Here is a 13,092-nt window from a genome sequence, read left to right on the forward strand (position 1 = left end):
AGTTGTGGTGGTTCATTGTGAATGACCTGGAAGGAAGAAAAGAGAAAAGCTGTAAAGCTATAAGGAAGATTAAAGTTGATTAGAATTTTTATATGAGAAAGATAAGTTATAAAAATTTACCATTTACCAGAAGACAAATTGTCTTAGAGGAACTATAATGCTGGAGGCACACTTTGAGATACTGGTTGATTTAAATATGACTTTGTTGTTGTTGTTAGGTACCTTTGAGTCCCCTCCAAATTACAGTCACTCTAGAACTCTGGTGGTGTAGTGCCTAAGGCATTTGATTGCTAACCAGAAGGCTAGTGGTTCAAACCCACCAGCCCTCCTCAGACAGAAGACTGGGCAATCTACTTTCATAGAGATACCACCTGGTAAACCCAAGGAGGGGTTGCTATGAGTCAGAAGGGATTGGATGGCAGTGAGTTGGTTTTTGGCTGATGTATTAAAGAGCAAACCACTGCCTGGTCCTGCACCATCTTCACAATCCTTGCTATGCTTGGGCCCATCATTGTACCCACTGTGTCAATCAAACTTGTTGAGGTTCTTCCCATTTTCAGCTGATCCTCTACTTTACTAACCACGATATCCTTCTCCCATGACTGGTCCATTCTTACAACATGACCAAAGTAGATAAGATACAATTTGGCCATTCTTGCTTCTAAGAAGCATCCAGGCTGCACTTATTCCAGGGCAGATTTATTCATTCTTCTGACAGTCCATGGTATTTTCAATATTCTTCACCAACACCACAGTTCTAATGCATCAATTATTCTCTGGTTTTCCTTATTCGTTGTTCACCATTTACCTGCTTATGAGGTAATTGAAAATACTATGGCTTGGGAGGATAGGCACACCTTAGTTTTCCAACTGACATCTTTTTTTATTAACACTTTAACAGGTCTTTTGCAGCATATTTGCCCAGTGCAACACAATGTCTGATTTCTTGACTGCAGCTTCCATGGATGTTGATTATAGATCCAAGTAAAATGAAATCCCTGACAACTTCAGTCTTTTCTCCATTTATTGTGATGTTGAGGTACAATCCATATTGAAGATTGTAGTGTTTGAATTTCATCAGTAAGTGCTTCAAGTCTTCTTCACTTTCAGCAAGTGAGGTTGTTTCATCCACATATCTCAGGTTGTTAATGATTCTTCCTCCAATCCTTATGCCATGTTCTTTATAAAGTCCAGCTTCTTGGATTATTTGTTCAGTATACAGATTGGATAAGTATGGTGAAAGGATACAACTCTGATGTACACAACTTCTGATTTTAAACCATGTAATATCCCCTTGTTCTGTTTGAACAACTGCCTCTTGGTCATGAGTACAATGAAGTGTTCTGCAATTCCCATTCTTTGCAATTGCATCCATAATTTTTTGTGATTCACACAATTGAAAGCCTTAGCATAGTCAATAAAACACAAATAAACATCTTTCTGGTTTTCTTTGGTTTCAACCAAGATCCATCTGACATCAGCAATGACATCCCTTTTTCCATGTCCGTTTCTGAATCCAGCTTGCATTTCTGACAGTTCCTTATCAATATAGTGTTCCAACCATTTTTGAATTATCTTCAGCATAATGTTACTTGTGCGTGATATTCATTATATTATTAGATAATTTCCATGTTTTGGTGGATCAGTTTTCTTTGGACTGGGCACAGACATAGTCAGTTGGCCAGGTAGCTTTCTTTCAAATTTCTTGGCATAAATGAGTAAATTCCTCCCATGCTGCATCTGTTTGTTGAAACATCTCAATGCGTATTTTGTCAGTACCTAGAACCTTGTTTTTCACCAATTTCTTCAGTGCAGCTTGTATTTCTTCCTTCAATATCATTGGTTCTTGATTATATGCTACCTCCTGAAATGATTGAACATAGACAAATTCTAATGTGCCCCTAGGTATCTTCTAAGATGTCATTTTATTAGACACAGCCATAGGAAGCCTACAACTTATTCAGGCATTTGGGGAGGAAGATTGGTCTTAATGGTGAGCTTTTATGTCTGTGAGAAAATAGAGGTTTCTCTGGAAAGTTGTTGGAAATGTTGTTAGGTGCTGTTGAGTCAGTTGCATCTCATAGTGACCTTATACACAATAGAATGAAACATTGCTCCTCCTGCACCATCTTAATAATCATAGCTATGCTTAAACCCATCTTCACTGCCACTATGCCAATCCATCTCATTGAAGATATTCCCCATTTTTGCTGACCCTCTACTTAACCATCAAAAGGAAGTTTGGCCGATCTACTTCCACAGTGATACTGCCTCGGAAACCCAAGGAAAGGTCACTAAGAGTCGGGTCTGACTTGACGGCACGTAACAACAGCTACTTCACCGTCATGATATCATTGCTTTATGAAAACTGGCCACTCTAGTTTCTAAGGAACATTTTGCTATATTTCTTGTAAGAAAGATTTGTTTATTCTTTTGTAGTCCATGATACATTCAGAATTATTCACTAACATCACAATTCAAATTCATCAGTTCTTCTGTGATCTTCCTTATTCATTGTCTAGCTCTCACATCAATGTGCTAGAAACCTGGTAAATGTCATTCTCCACTTACTAAAAAAAAAAAAATCTACTTGTCTCACTATGTGTTTTTTTTTTATAAAATGTAGGTTTGCTAATTTAATTGCACAGGCAAGCCATCAAGAATTTCTGAATATAAAATTATATAAATAGAATGAAAATATTAAGTGCTTTGCACTGATTTTTCACAAATGACACAAAATGGCCTGAGTTAAGGAGAACTTTCTATTTGAATATTTGAGTCACCCTTTGTTATTTTTGAAAAATTGGAAAATTTTAAATAGAAAAGGACAAAACAATAAGAATTTTTTATTTTAAATGAATTAATTGAAAATGTAAACTGTGATAAAAATTAACTCATGAAATATTTGCATTAAATTACAGTTTTCTAATGATTACGCAGCTCAAAATAATTATGCATATTTTTGGTAGTAGTAAAATTGTCTCCAAGTTTCAGCTAACTTATAAGTAAATTCCATTAAAGAGGCAATGAATAACTTTAATTATCACATTATTTTATTTTATCCAAAGCATTTATTAAGCATCTATGTAAAATTATGTAAATAGATGTGTACACATGGATATATGTAAATATGTATAATCCTTTGACTTTTAAATATATATGATGCTTATATGTATGTTTTTATGTATAAGCACATATAGGAAACCAATAATATATTTAATACTGTCATTTAAATATGTACATATATATACATATATATGTACATATTAGTGAATCATGTAAGTTTTTTTTTCATTTAATGTATTTTAAACTAAAATATTTTTAATTATTTCTCATTGGTTTATATGTCTTTGCACTTTACAAATTTTGTCCATGTACAATTTCCTCTGTGTGGAGGATAGATATTAACATACTTATTTTGAAAAAAAAAAAAGAGCAACTATGATGAAGATACAGAAGCCTCTTTCCAAGGTCAAACACAAAGACAGATTCAAAAGTTGCAACTGCCTCTTTATACCAGAAATGCCATTGTAACCATGCATACCATTCCATCACTCTTGTTTTTGAAATAAGCAAAATGTGTCTGAAGAATACCAAGTGATTACAGATAGTTGTAGATCATGTTAGAAGCGGAGGTAATAGAACCATCAACATTTGAATTATCAGTTTACTTCCAAGCCGCTGCTGGATATTGCTTCCCTAGGCATAATGGCTTCCAGTAAAACATAGTCTGCATTGCTTATATGTAACGGAAATAAAAGGAGCCATAAACCATTCTATTTTCCTTTCAGTTATAGCAAAATCCCCATATAAATATGAACACAAAGAATTACATCAAATAATGAATACTGTTCTCAAATTATAAATGAACATGCTATTCTCATATCTTTAATAAGCAGATTGATGTAATTCACAACTATTATTTATTGTACTAAGTGTTTACTATTTAATGGTAAACAAAACAATAAGACCTTTATCCTCTCTGAGCTCTTATAATGAACAACACAGCCAAGAAAACAATCATTTGCATAGATAAGAAAATGTATACTGTGATAGGAATAGGATAACATGGCATGACAACCCAGAGAAGGGCCACCTCACCCATGCCAGTGTCTACCATTAGTTTTCTGAGGTAGTGATATTTTAGCAGAAATATGAAGAATGCATTATATACAAAAAAAAAAAAAGAATGGAGTTATCAAAGAGAAAGGATGAGAATTACTTGAGTGTTGAGAAATAAGGCAAGTAAGTGCATTATAATTCTGGAGACCTGAAAGCAATGCAAGTGTTTAGATTATGGACTAGGGAGCAGTCAAAAATAGGTCAGGTATGATTACTAATTAATTTATAGTATGTTGCACTGTTTCAAAACATGCAGTATGACATTAGTAACAATTGCTTTTAAAAATACTGAAAACAACACTGACCTTCCAAAACCAAAACCAAACTCATTGCCATCTCTAGTTGGATCCAACTCATTGCGACCCCTTCTTGGGTTTCCGAGGAGGTATTACTGTGGAGGTCGATTGCCCAATCTTCCTTCTGAGGAGTGGCTGTTGGGTTTGAACCTCTAGCCTTCTGGTTAGCAGTCAAATGCCTTAAGCACAACACCACCAGAGCTCCCAACATTGACCTTGAGGAACAAATATTTGTTAACCCACTGTCAATGAGTCAATTCCTACTCATAGCGACCCTTTGGGATAGAGTAGAAGAACTGCCCCATAGGGTTTCCAAGGCTATAAATCTTTACAGAAGTGGATTGCTGCATCTTTCTCTTACAGAGCAGCTGGTGAGTTTGAACCCCCAACCTTTTGATTAGTAGCCAGATGCCTTAATCACTGTGCCACCAGAGTTCCATAAATATGCATGTTAACCCTGCAGCCATGTGGTACATTTATCATTTTAGGCCATGCTGACTAAAAATGGTATGTAATTTAGCATTTGAAACTGTTTTTCTACAGCACACATTTCATAAGAGAAAAGACCCCATCTAGTCCATTTACTTATTTGCAGTGAATTAATACAGAAGCTTTGATAAAGGGAAACTTGACATTTTTCATTACTGAAGTTTTATTTCCTACTGGTCAAAGGGGTCTCGTCACTATCACTTGTAATCTCTTTTGTGTTTCAGATTCTACTTTAAAATTATTGAAAATCTTTAAAAAATAAAAATTTTAAAATAGGATGACATGAAACAAAGTTCCCAGTTTATCAGTGATGGACATGTAGCATGACTAAATACTTAATTTTATTTTTAATACTTTTTTAGGTCACTGAAATTTTTAGTTTGTAACTGTAGCATAATTTAGCTCACCATGATCAACTTGAAATTTTTCAGAAAATAGCTCTCCTTTGTCTGGATTCTTGTGTTGATTTTGTTGTTGTTGGGTGCCATCTAGTCAATTCTATCTCATAGTGACCCTGTGAATAACAGGATGAAACAACCTGGTCATGTGCTATCCTCACAATCACTGATATGTTTGGGCCCATCATTGCAGCCACTACATAACTCCATCCTCTTGAAGGTCTTCCTCTTTTTCTCTGACCCTGTACTTTACCAAGTGATATACTTCTCCAGGGACCAGTCTCTTCTGATCATGTGTCCAAAGTAAACAAAAAGAAGTCTTGTTTTCCTCACTTCTAAGGAGCGTTCTGGCTGTACTTCAAAAACAGAACATTTGTTTGTTCTTCATAGTATACTCCATATTCTTTGCCAATACCATAATTTAAATGCATCAGTTCTTCTGATAGATGAAGGAAGAGAGAGATGCTATCTGTTAAGAAATTGATGAACATATTAGCTATCTACTTTACAAGTTGAATCATAAGTTCATTCTAAACATCACAATATAATTATATTATATATTTAATGACATTTTTACAGTACAGTTTGTAAAATTAATGTGAGAATGAGATTTACATAGTTTTAGATAAAAGCATGAAAAGTACAATAACGTTGAGTTCCTAAATATGATGTATTTCAGATATTTTAGGAAAATCATGTGAATTCTTGGTTTGTACTAATTCATAAGACTTCTAGTATTGTGCTGATAGCATGTGAGCATTACCCTAGGCCTCCACTGAACAGTCATGTTCACAAAAATTATTGTCAAAAATATTTCTCTGTTCAGTTCACTGGATGTATTATTTTGCAAACTTCTTATATTTTCAAAGGGAAATCTCTTAGCTTTCTTTGCAAATACATAATAATATTAAAAATCTACTTAATAAAGTGTAAACTATTTAAATAAATGCTGTAGTGAACAGATTCTACAACTAATGTACAAAGCAGAAAAGCCAGGTTATGTCCATGATTTCAACCTCACACTCACTTATATGCTGTCTGCTTGAGTTATGGCTATCTATAAATTATCCTACTCAAATTTGATCAAATACTATGCAGGGTCTCTGATGGAAACTTTATGGATTTTAACAGAAAAATAAGTGTTGTTCCTGACTTCAGGATGTTTATATCATAATCTGAAATATTATTTTTTATAGGAAAGTAGAGAAATAATCTATGAATTAAAAAAATTAACACATTAATCTCACAAATTATCATTTAAACTGAAATTATCATGGTTTATAAAACAAAAATTACTTAAATATAAGTTATATTACACGAATATGAATTATATGAATTATGTATTATAAGACAAATTGATAAAGAAGGCTAGATGCTGAGTATACACACTTTTGCTGATACAAGTATTGACTAAGGTATTTACAGAGATAATACATTTCCCACTTGACTGAATACATTAAAATCCATGAATGATATTAATTTTGACGGGGAGAGTTAACCAAGTTATAAGCAATATTGAAGTTATATCACTGAATTATGTTAGGTTATTTTATTTTTACACTGAATAACAAAGTGTCTTACCAATATTCAACAGTTGGTACATCTCAGATTGATGAAAATCAGTATATAATCTTCATCAATAAGTGTTTCAAGTCTTCTTGGCTTTCAGCAAGTAAGGTGTGTCATACACATATTGTAAATTGTTAACGAGTCTTCCTCCAACCCTGCTACTGTATTCTTCTTTATGGCCCAGACAATATGAAAAAGATTGAGCCACTGGAAATATATATATTATATATACCCTTTTCTGTTAGATATATTATTTAGGAACAGTGTTCTAAATCTTGTTATACCAATTTATATATCCTCATAATTATATAAGAGTATCACTTGCTCCAGATGTTCATCAATTTGTGGTCAGACTTTTTCATGTTTAACAGTGTAGTAAATAGGTTTTGATATGTCAGTGTGATATTATTTTACATTTTACATTTCTATAATGACTACTAGCTGGACAATGAATAAGGAAGACCGAAGAAGAGTTGATGCGTTTGAGTTGTGGTGCTGGTGAAGAATGCTGAAAGTACCACAGACTGCTAAAAGAACTAACAGATCTGTCCTGGAGGAAGTGTTTACGAAATGCTCCTTGGAAGCGAGAATGGCCAGACTTTGTCTTACCTACTTTGGTCATGTTGTCAGAAGGGACCGTTCCCTGGAGAAGGATGTCATGCTTGGTAGGGTGGAGGGTGGACAAAAAAGGAGGAGGCCTTCAACAAGATGGATTGATGCAGTGGCTGTGATGATGGGCTCAAGTATAGCAGGGATCAAGGAGCTGGCGCGGGATTGGGCAGTGTTTCGTTCTGTTGTGCATAGGGTCGCTATGAGTTGGAAATGACTTGAGAGCACCTAACAACAACAGCAACATAATGACTATTGGAAGGTCTGGTGGCATAGTGCATAAGGCATTTGACTGTTAATCAGAAGGCTGGCAGTTCAAAATCAACAGGCACTCCACAGAAGGAAGACTAGGCAATCTACTTCCATAAATATTTAAGGCCTCAGAAACCCGCAGGGGGTCACTATGAGTTGGAATTGACTCCATGGCAGTGAGTTTGGTTTGGTTTTGGTATGATGACTAGTGAGGATGAGCTACTTTTTAGGTTTGGCTTTTCATTATCAATGGGTTTTTTCTTATGTAAAATATTGCTAACTAAAATTTAACATTTTGTATTAGTTTACTTTGGATGGCGATTAAAGGATTTTGATGACTAAGTCACTTACCTTATGGTCTTATTTTTTATTTTTGTAGGGTGTTTCGCTTCCATTTCATTTCTTATTGGCATTTTACATATTCTCCTGAAGAATATAATTTCAGCAGTCATCTGAGAATGTATGGAGAACACATATATTATCATATTCTTAAAGAAATGAAGTTTCAAAAGAGTTCACAAAACAGTAACTTAATCATGGCTCTCTAATTGAACCTTATGGAATTATATTTTCCTAAAATATCTAAGGCATGCAAGTGTATTAAATTAAAAAGAAGTTTGAACAGTACTGCTCAAAAATAGTCCTTGTAAGTTGAATCACTGGCATTTAACCTAATCCTCCAAACATTTTGGATAAAAGAAATACAGAAAAACTTAGATATTTTTTATAAACATGATAGACAAAACTTACGATTGAATCAATATATAAAAGCCTACTTCATTTTCCACTAGAACTTTTTTAATACTTATGTTTAAATTTTATACTCAGAATTGTATATTAAAATGCATAATTATATCCTTACCAATACTATTACAAACTAAATATCCTCTCTGTTCTTGCTTTTGTTAACACTGAAGTGAGCCATATGCCCAGAAGCTGAGAAAGAATAGAATTGGAAGCTTTAGAAAATGAGGACCTGGACCTCTGGCCCACGTTGGGAAGTGTTTCAATGAATCTCCAATTTTTGGATGCTCATTAAAACCTACTGTTTTGAAATGATTGTTTCTTTCATAACAAAAATAAAATACAACCTTATACATACTTACATCCTGTTTTTGCTTCAGAATTCCATAGCATAAGTTTTCAGTCTAAAGGTTATACAAGGCTTAAAATAGTAAAATCCACAAGGCACTGAGTAGTTTATTGTACGTTCCTTTTTATCAAATAATTTGAGTCAGAGATACAACTATACAAAATTTGGTCAGACACTTTTCTCAAGATTTTGAAGGATAGAGCTTTGGGGTTTATTAATAATTTATCAGAACCTGCATATTGTACATAATTTATCAGAGCTGTGTATATATTCTGTGACATAAAATAAATTATTTGAAAAAATGAACATTTCCATCAAATACTTTATTAATTATAACAACTATACGAGGAAACATTGTAATTTCAGTTATGAGTTTAGGCTTGCTTTCTTTTTCCTTCCTTACTTATAGCAATACTTAAGAAGTATCAATGTTTTTAACTGTTCTTTCATTCCCTATCCAAAACAATACTAAGAAACATTCTGTATTTACTTACACAGGTTCTAGTCTTTTGCCAAAGGTGAGATTATTGGGTTGACTGAATCATCTCAGACCCCCCAGGGTGGTGGAGCTAATTTAGATCAAGAACTTGTCAAATGGGTTTGCCCATAACCCTCTGCAAAATCTTCAAAGACAATCTGGCATTTTTTTCAGATAAAATGTGTTCTGATCCATTTTATTACTCCTTCTGGGTCAATGCCAGAGCTGATATCCAGTCAAACCCTTTATGCTTACTTAAAATAGTCTCAATGGTTATATGCAATGGTAATTTTCTTACCTTATTTCAGACATCAAGGTCATTTACCTCTGTTTTCTCATAAGTACATTAAACAGTAAGTAAGCATTGTTTTTAAATAAAAAATAACCCTTTGATAAGAATTTTGCAATTTTCTGTATTCTTTATGCTTACAATAGATCTAATTTCTTATCTGGGAAGGGCCATACAGAATTTTGCTGTACATTTTTTTAAGAACAATTGTCAGTTCATTAATCCCATTTATTTTCAACAAGAAAGAACTGTCTTTGAAGCTATGGAAGATACCCTGGCACATAAAACCATCTTCCAAGAGTCCTCCATAATGAGAACAAAAGCAGAAATAATCTTTGTATTTAAACTGTCATTTTTTAGAAAAAATTTAAACATATATTTAACTAAACAACCATCAAAATAGTATATTTATTTATAAAAGAATTCCCAGTACAATCAGATTCAGAATGGTTTCTAAGTTAAATTTGCCCTATAACAACAATATTATTTTAAATTTTAACAATATCAATTTGCAAATTCTTGTTGAAAAATTCTATCACCAACCACTAATTAAAACAACCACTTGCAAATAAAATACACCACTCATCACATAAAAATAATCTTCTCTGTTAAATTTAATAGATCCTTAAACCAAATTTTTTAGTCTATATGCATCACAAAGTCTAATGATACAAGAAACATTCAAAATAGTAAAACTAGTGTATAATTAAGTAACCTACACAATGGGAACTAAAGATGAGGCTCCAATCCCTATAATTTTATTTGTGTGTTCAGTAATTAGATTCCGTTTCAGAATTGTTCCCCTTCTTATATGCAGGTTAGAAGATGGACGGTAATTCTGACTGCTGCTTCTTTTTCATCTGTGACCTGCACTGAAAATGGTCATTTAAAATGCTTGTTTAGCCATGGCAGTGATTTTTTAGGAAAACTTTTTCTAGAGAGATTAAGTCCTTTGTTAATTAAAGGCTTTTTTTATTAGGCAATCTCATTAACAGCTTCCAGAGAAACTTTTCACAACAATTGCATAATCTAAATGGTTTAATGGATCTCATTTAGTGTCTTTTAGGCATTCTTAGTGTTCAGGTATGTGTTGGACAGGACAGTAAAAAAAACTTGAGATGCTAATGTTGGCAGAACTAGTTCTGTCCTCATAGCTCTGCTAACATTAAGATCCCATTGAAATCAGTAAGCACCTCTGTGGCATGTTTTTGGTGTTTTATTGTAAGTATGACTAGTGGAGGCAGGTAAGGGATACTACAGAAAACTTTCTAAGGAGTCATTCCAGTGCTGTCTTAAATGGGCAGAGCAAGTGATCTATGAAAGGTGTATTGTTTGGTGTTCCTTCTCTATACCCTAAGCAATCACTGTTGACTATTATTGCCAGCTATTATCAGCTAAGATATAATAAAAATGAATAGAGTAGGGATTAGGCTAAAAAAAACCTGGTTTTATTCTTAGAGTGGTAAGTTGCTAATGTGTTAATAATATCTAAGCCAGAAACCTGGATGGCATATGTTACTTCTTATTTCATATTTCAGTTGCAACCAATATTAGCCTCTCATTTGGACTACTTGAGACATTTACTGTGCTTGTCATTTTGTCTTGTCTTTAGCTAGTGAGTTCACTGCTGTAAATAAATTGCTCTTTTGATTCCTGACTGCCATCAGGATCAGGTGAAAACTCTGCTATATAAAAAGCAGAATTCCTGAAGATCTCCTTCCTGCTTACTTCTACAATCTCTCTCACTGCTCTCATTACAGCCCTGATAAATTTTGTTCTCACTCAGCAACCTGAGTGCTATATTTGGTCACTGGTCCCTTGCCTTTACCTCATTGCATTAAACATTTTTTTTTTAATATAATATTAACACTTTAAGCTTACAGAAAAGTAGAGACATAGTTTGAGAGACATTAAAACAGGTGCACCATGTGAATTTGACAAATGTCAATGTTTTGCTGACTTTGTTCAATCTTTTTATCAGGCTGTCTTTACATACATTCATCACGAAATTTTAAAGTAAGCTAAAGGTACCATAGCACTTCACTCACTCCTAAATTATTTCTCATGAAACTGCAAAGCAATTTCGAGAACTGTTAGTCTTTCTGCCTAACAAACCACCCCAAACTTAGTGGCAAAAAATGAGAACTGTTATATTAGACTCACAGATTTTGTGGTTCAGAAATTCAGACGGGGCACTTCAGGGATGGCTTATCTCTGCTCCACGGTATTTGAGATCTCACTAGCATTCAAGTTGCTATTGGCCGAAATTGCCTGGAAGCTTCGGCAGATAAGTCTAGGAATGACTCAGAGACTGGATTTCAGCTTTCAGACACTACTGCACTCTTCACAGTGGCTGCAATAATAGTTTCACACATAATAAGGGTTGTGAGGATGGTGCAGGAACAGGCAGTGTTTTGTTCTGGTGTACACAGGGTCATTATGAGTTAGAGCCAACTCAGCGGCACCTAAAACAACAACAATCACCCTTCACCCACTTGCTCTCACTGATTGTCCTTCAGGATCCCTATTATGTGTCATTCACTTAATGAAACTTTCTTGACCTTCAGGTAGGATAATACATTTAGTCCATTTTGATTTTCCTTAGCTGTGTTTATCACATTCTGATAAATATGTAAGATACAATAAAAGTCAATAATTTCATTGTTACTTATCAAGTTTGCTTTTTCAAGAGAATTTCATCAGAGCTCTCTACTATGAATAGAAAGGACATATTAAGTGTTTTCTATAAGACTGAGTTAAGGATGAGTTTTTTATGATATAAATATGTTGAAATAAAAATGATTAATTATCACTCAGCAAATAACTAACAAACCTCACTAACCTTAAAAAAAGAAAAAAAATCTAAATCAAAAAGATATTATTTCTGATATATAATTTGCAAGCAAATATTATAAATAACATTTCAGATGTTGATGACCATAATAAAAAGAATAATTTCTTATGTTGCCGGTAAGAGTGTAAGTAGCTATAATTTTCCAGGCTGTAACTTGGCACTGTATCAAGAATCTAAAGAAAATCATGCCTTTAATTTAGCAATTCCACTTCTAGAGATATATCTAGGCATTTTATATGAGATGCAGACAAATAATTATGTAGCAAGATACCATTATAAATTTATTAAAAATGAAAAAAATCAAAATATAAAAAATAAACACAACAGTTAAATATATATGACTTTCTATAATATGGAATAATGTGTAGCCAATGTAATGATATTTAGATGAAATTTCTAATGACATGAAAAATATGACATATATTAGGTGACAAATAACATCATTTAAAAACTTATATATACAACTGTGTGAAAATATGTATCAAAACATGGCAGTAAATCCAAAAACTCTAAAAGGTAATAATTTCCTTGTGGTGGGAAAATGGTCAAATTTTAACATTATATTTTGTACATCTTCCAAAATTTCTATCATGAGCTTGTCTTCCACTTACAAGAAGACTAATGTAATAAAGCTGTCATAATA

Source organism: Orycteropus afer, unplaced genomic scaffold (assembly GCF_000298275.1).
Source record: "Orycteropus afer afer isolate SDZICR_OR568_19922 unplaced genomic scaffold, OryAfe1.0 scaffold00047, whole genome shotgun sequence".
In the NCBI taxonomy this organism is placed as follows: domain Eukaryota; kingdom Metazoa; phylum Chordata; class Mammalia; order Tubulidentata; family Orycteropodidae; genus Orycteropus; species Orycteropus afer.